The sequence below is a fragment of the Calliphora vicina genome, chromosome 5 (assembly GCF_958450345.1).
Source record: "Calliphora vicina chromosome 5, idCalVici1.1, whole genome shotgun sequence".
Taxonomy (NCBI): Eukaryota; Metazoa; Arthropoda; class Insecta; order Diptera; family Calliphoridae; genus Calliphora; species Calliphora vicina.
The window spans coordinates 47556192-47562191 of NC_088784.1; positions in this window are offsets into that span (position 1 = coordinate 47556192).

The window sequence follows — 6000 nt, forward strand, 5'->3', positions numbered from 1 at the left end:
TACAGGTACGTTAAAATCGAATATGTACGGCATTGATAATAAATATACCTATTAATATTTTTTATGAACAATTTTAGAGATGAAAAGCGTACGGCGGATCTGGCGGATCTTCTTCGAGTTGGCCTTTTTTTTGAAAGAATCCACACAATTTTAGGAGCTTTTAAGTCTAACTCAATTGAAATGGTCATGGACGAATGCATAGGTAAACCATACACATATATGTACACACATATGTATTAGTAATTCCTACTTCTTCCATTAACTACATATGTGTTTTCTATTTTCACTTCACCAGAACCTTCTTGTTCCACGAGCGAAACGTTGCTTAGTCTGGAAGTGGATCCCTATGAGAACTACGAGACTTTGGATGAGCCTGAAGATGACGTAGTGAGTACTCCTCCGACGAAGAAGTAAAGAAAGGAAAGTTCCCAGAACCAAGTTTTAAAAAAAATAAAGAAGTAGATAATAATATTTTAAAACTGCAAGAAGACATGATAGCAATAGAAAAAGAGCGAAATGAAATATTAAAATTGCTCTTAAATAAGTAATCTAATTATAATTCTTAATAACTAAATATGTATTTCTTTGACCTTATAATTTTTAATTTATGATTTTATTATTTCTGTAATGAGGTTTCCAATGTCATTTCTTCAATTTTAACAAAATAAAACGAATGAAATGACTTTTATTTTATATTTGAACATCTCTGTTTGCTTTCTCTACAAACAGACGTGCATTTTATTCGCTCCGCGATTTTATTAAAATTTTATTGTTTTTTAGTGCAAATAAAAATTTTAAAAATTAGCGATTGGACGCTTTGAAATTATATTTGTGTCTAGTGATAAATACAAAAAATTTGCAAAAGCAATTTTGTTTAAAAAAAGAAAAACAACTGGTTTAAAAAAAAAAATAATAAAAAGTGTTAATTCCTTTTGTTTGTTTTAAAAGAGCACATGAATTCTCATGATGAGAGGAGGCTCAGTATGAACGGCAGAAATGCCTACATATTTCTTAACGGGGAGAGTGATCAAAACAAAAAAATAAATGACCCCAGCTACAACAAAAATTATTTAACCGCCAAACCAGCTGAGAGAGCACGCTCTTGTTCCCCCGTGATACAATTACACGAACAAAATAATACACAAACAATATCACCAACCAATTTATGTTTAGAACAAAGCATAAAAGAAAATATGAAAAATTTAAATACAACAACAACTATACCAGTTTTAAAAACACATACAAATACTGTTAATAAACAAGCTTGTGATCCACTAACAAAAAATAGTGAGAGTTTGAATATTTTTAACACTAAACAAACCACAATTAATAATGATGGTACACTGAAGGGCGTTATACCAAAAAAAAGATAAGTACATTGAAATCACCAGTACTACCAGGTATGCTTAGATATGTAAGTATTAATAAAAGAAATTTAAGTCCCCAAAATAATGGAACGTCTGTCAAGAAACAGAAGATAGTTGATAATCCATTGATAGGCAATCGTTTCGCACTCTTGAGCGAGGATAATAATAAGAGTATAAAAGATGGTGCTTACGAAAAGAAATCATTAAAGCCACCACCAATATATCTGCGTGAGTCCGGCTCGAATAATTTGGTCAAAACATTTGTTGAACTCATTGGAAAAAATAATTTCCATATTGTTCCAATAAGAAAAGGCGGTGTGCAAGAGATGAAAATAGTCGTATACACTGAGGATTTTTATAGAAAAATCTCTCAATACTTGAATGATAATAAAAGGAATTTTTATACCTATCAACTGAAAAGTAGTAAAGGGTTGACAGTTGTCATTAAGGGCATAGAGTCCAGTGTTGAGACTAATGATATCAAGAAGGCCCTGCTAGAATTGGGCTACGAAGTAAGAGCTGTAGTTAATATATTTAACAAAGATAAAATTCCTCAGCCAATGTTTAGAGTCGAGTTGGAGCCAGAAAAAAATAAATTGAGGGGAAATGAAACTCACCCAATTTACTCAACACGATATCTGTTAAATCGTAGAATAACCATTGAGGAGCCTCTTAAAAGAAATCGTCCTGTCCAATGTGGCAATTGTCAAGAGTTTGGACATACTAAAAATTATTGTACCTTGCGAACAGTGTGTGTGGCATGCGGAGACCTTCATTCTTCATCACAATATCCTAAAGAATGGTCTCAGAAGAAAATGTGGTAACTGTGGTGGCGATCATTCGGCCAACTACCGCGGGTGCCCAGTTTATAAGGAGTTATTGAACAGATTGAGAGAGAGGCAAAAGCTAATAAGAGGGAAAACATCTGAAGTACCAGCCTACAAATTTGAAAACACCTATCCACCAGTCAATTCTGAGGTTCCGCTATTGAACAAGCAAGCAGCCTCAACAAAATTAAATTCACAATCCATTCAAATTGATCAGCCTAAGAATGTAGCAGGTTCTTATGCCAATGTTTTGAGAACGGGTTATCAGCAGCCTGGTGTTCCCCAAAATACGGGAGGGTTGGAAGCACTTATGCAAGCGCTTACCCAGAATATTACCTCTCTTAATCAAAATATGACAAATTTTATGTCATCCATGCAAAACACAATACAATAGCTTTTAAGAGCGCAGAACCAAATGATACAAATCCTCTTAACAAAAAAATGAGTTATTTGAGACTATGTTTCTGGAATGCAAACGGTTTAAACCAACACAAATCAGAGGTATCCCACTTCATGCAGAATAAAAACATCGACGTGCTATTGGTTTCGGAAACTCATCTTACCAATAGGTATATCTTTTATATTTCGGGTTATTCATTCTACTGTACAAATCATCCTGATGGTAAGGCACATGGCGGCACTGGTATTTTAATTAGAAATCGTTTAAAACATTATCCCCTAGATGAATTCTCAAAAGACTATATGCAGGCAACATCCATTCATTTGGAAAGCTTTGCTGGAGATTTAAATATAAGCGCGATCTATTGCCCACCACGCTTTTCAATGACCAAGGAGAAGTTTGAAGAATTCTTTAGCACGCTAGGAGGTCGCTTTCTGGCATGTGGCGACTATAATGCCAAACACACTTACTGGGGCTCTCGACTAATGAATCCCAGAGGTAGACAGCTTTATAAAGCATTAGTTGATCGCAACAATGGCCTGGACAACCAACATACTGGCCTGCTGATCCTAAAAAAATTCCTGATCTCAAAAATTCATCCTTTACAATATACCGCGACTTAAGTGGTTTCAGTGAAAATTTAAATAAAAAGGAAAAATTTAGCGATTGGACGCAAAAAAAATAAATATTTCTCTAAGTGTTTAATATAAACAAACAAGAAAAAATTATACAATATAACAAAAAAATAGAAATTTGTTTAAAAGTGCTTTGTTTATTTTCTTTTTTCAAATTTCGTTAAATTACTGTGAGCATATGAACTCTCATAATGAGAGTAGACTCAGTTTAAACAGTAGAAATGCCTACATATTTTTGAACGGGGAGGGTGAAAATAGAAGTGCTAACAAAAATATAAGAGATCCAGACTTTAACAAAAATTATTTAACCGCCAAACCGATTGAGAGAGCGCGCTCTTGTTCCCCCGTGATACAAATACATGAGATCAATATTGCACACACATCATCACCTAGTAATGCTTGTTTAGAACAAAGCATAAAAGAAAATAAAAAGTGTTCTGGTACAACAACAAATACTGCAGTAGATATAACAGAGTCGACAATGATAAATACACAAGCTTATGATAATCCACTAACAACACCTAGTGAGAGTTTTAATGTATTTAACACTGAAAATACCGTGATGGAAGATAATGGTACATCAAGGGGTGATATACCTATGGTTGGAAATAAGATAAGTAAAACTAAATCTCCAGTTCAAACAGGTATGCTTAGATATATAAGAATTAATAAGCGAAATTTAAGTCCCCAGAAAAGTCTGCCTTCTGATAAAAAGCAAAAAATTACTGATAACCCCTTGAAAAGTAACCGTTTTGCTCTCTTGAGTGAGGAAGATTCTAATCATCAAAAAAATGATGATAAATCCATCCGTAAACCGTTAAAACCACCACCAATATTCCTTCGTGAAACTAGCTCTAATAGCTTAGTGAAATCATTTATTGAACTCATTGGAAAAACTAATTTTCATATTGTTCCAATAAGAAAAGGAGGTGTGCAAGAGACAAAAATAGTTGTATACACTGAGGATTGTTATAGAAAAATCTCTCAACACCTAAATGACAGTAAGAAAAACTTTTATACATATCAACTTAAGAGTTGCAAGGGCTTGATAGTGGTCATAAAAGGTATAGAGTCCAGTGTAGATACAAACGAAAGAATTGGGCTATCAGACAAAGAATGTAGTCAATATCTTTAATAGAGACAAGGTTCCTCAGCCAATGTTTAGGGTTGAGTTAGAGCCTGATAATGGGAAATTAAAAAAGAATGAAACTCACCCTATATACACTCTAAGATACTTGTTGAATCGTAGAGTAAATATAGAGGAACCTCTTAAGCGTAATCGTCCAGATCAGTGTAGTAATTGTCAGGAATTTGGACATACACGTAATTATTGTACCCTACGCACAGTATGTGTTGCATGCGGAGGCCTGCACTCTTCGTCACAATGTGATATAGTTGAGAATGGTCTCAGTAGGAAATGTGGTAACTGCGGTGGAGATCATTCCGCTAATTATCGCGGATGCCCGGTCTACAAGGAGTTACTAAAAAGATTAAGAGAGAGGCAAAAGCTGTTGAGAGGTGAAATAGTTGAATCAACACCTACAAATTCGGTATCTACATCTAGACCACTAAGCTCTGGAGTAGATTTTTCAAATGATAAAATAAATGCGGCTCATCCAGTATCACAGGAAAATGGCCAGGGAGCCACAATTAATGCTGGAGCCAGCTCATACGCCAGTATTTTAAAAACGGGTTATCAAAAGCCAAAAGTCCCCCAAAATATGGGAGGGTTGGAAAACCTTATGCAAACACTTACTAAGAATATTTCCTCACTTAATCTTTGGAAGGCAACGAGGAACATTAAGCCACCGGTAGAGACACAAAGCGCTTTAAGAAAAGCTGACGGAACCTGGGCACGAAGTGCTATAGAAAAAGCCTCAGTATTTGCTGAACATTTAAGTGAACTAGAAGAACTGCCAGCTTCAACAATGGCTAATGCAGCCCAATTCGATATTAGTCCTGAGGATGTTAATAGAGTAATTAAAAATAAATTAGACTTGAAAAAATCACCGGGATATGATTTAATAACGCCATCAATGATTAAGAACCTACCAAATGTGGCAATAATTGTGCTATCTATATTGTTTAATGCGATCTTGAAACTAGGAATTTATCCAAAAAATTGGAAAATTTCTCAAATAATAATGATACCTAAACCGGATAAAGATTTAACCCTGCCATCTTCTTATAGACCTATTAGCCTACTCCCTTGTTTGTCGAAGCTATTCGAGAAAATATTCCAGGAAAAGATAATACCTTTTTAGAATGATGGAAACATTATCCCAGTACACCAATTTGGTTTCCGTGAACATCATGGCACCATTGAACAGGCCCACCTGTCACTCTCAACAACGTTAATATACCGCAGTCTGATTATGTCACCTACCTTGGTATTCATCTAGATAGACGGCTTACTTGGCGCCGACACATAGAAACCAAGAGACTTCATATGAAGTTAAAAGCCTCTAGCTTTCATTGGTTAATCAGTGACCAATCAAAATTAAGCCTTGAATATAAAGTCATCCTGTATAAGACCGTTTTAAAACCATTTTGGACATATGGAATTCAATTATCGGGAATGGCTAGCAACACCAGTATTGATCTTATACAGAGGGCCCAATCTAAAATTCTTAGGACCATGACGGGAGCACCATGGTATATAAGAAATGAAAACATCCACAGAGACTTAGAAGTGACATTGGTAAAGGAAGAGTTCAAGAAAGTCCGTGAGAAATATATTGTGAAGCTGCGAAACCATCCCAATACGCTTG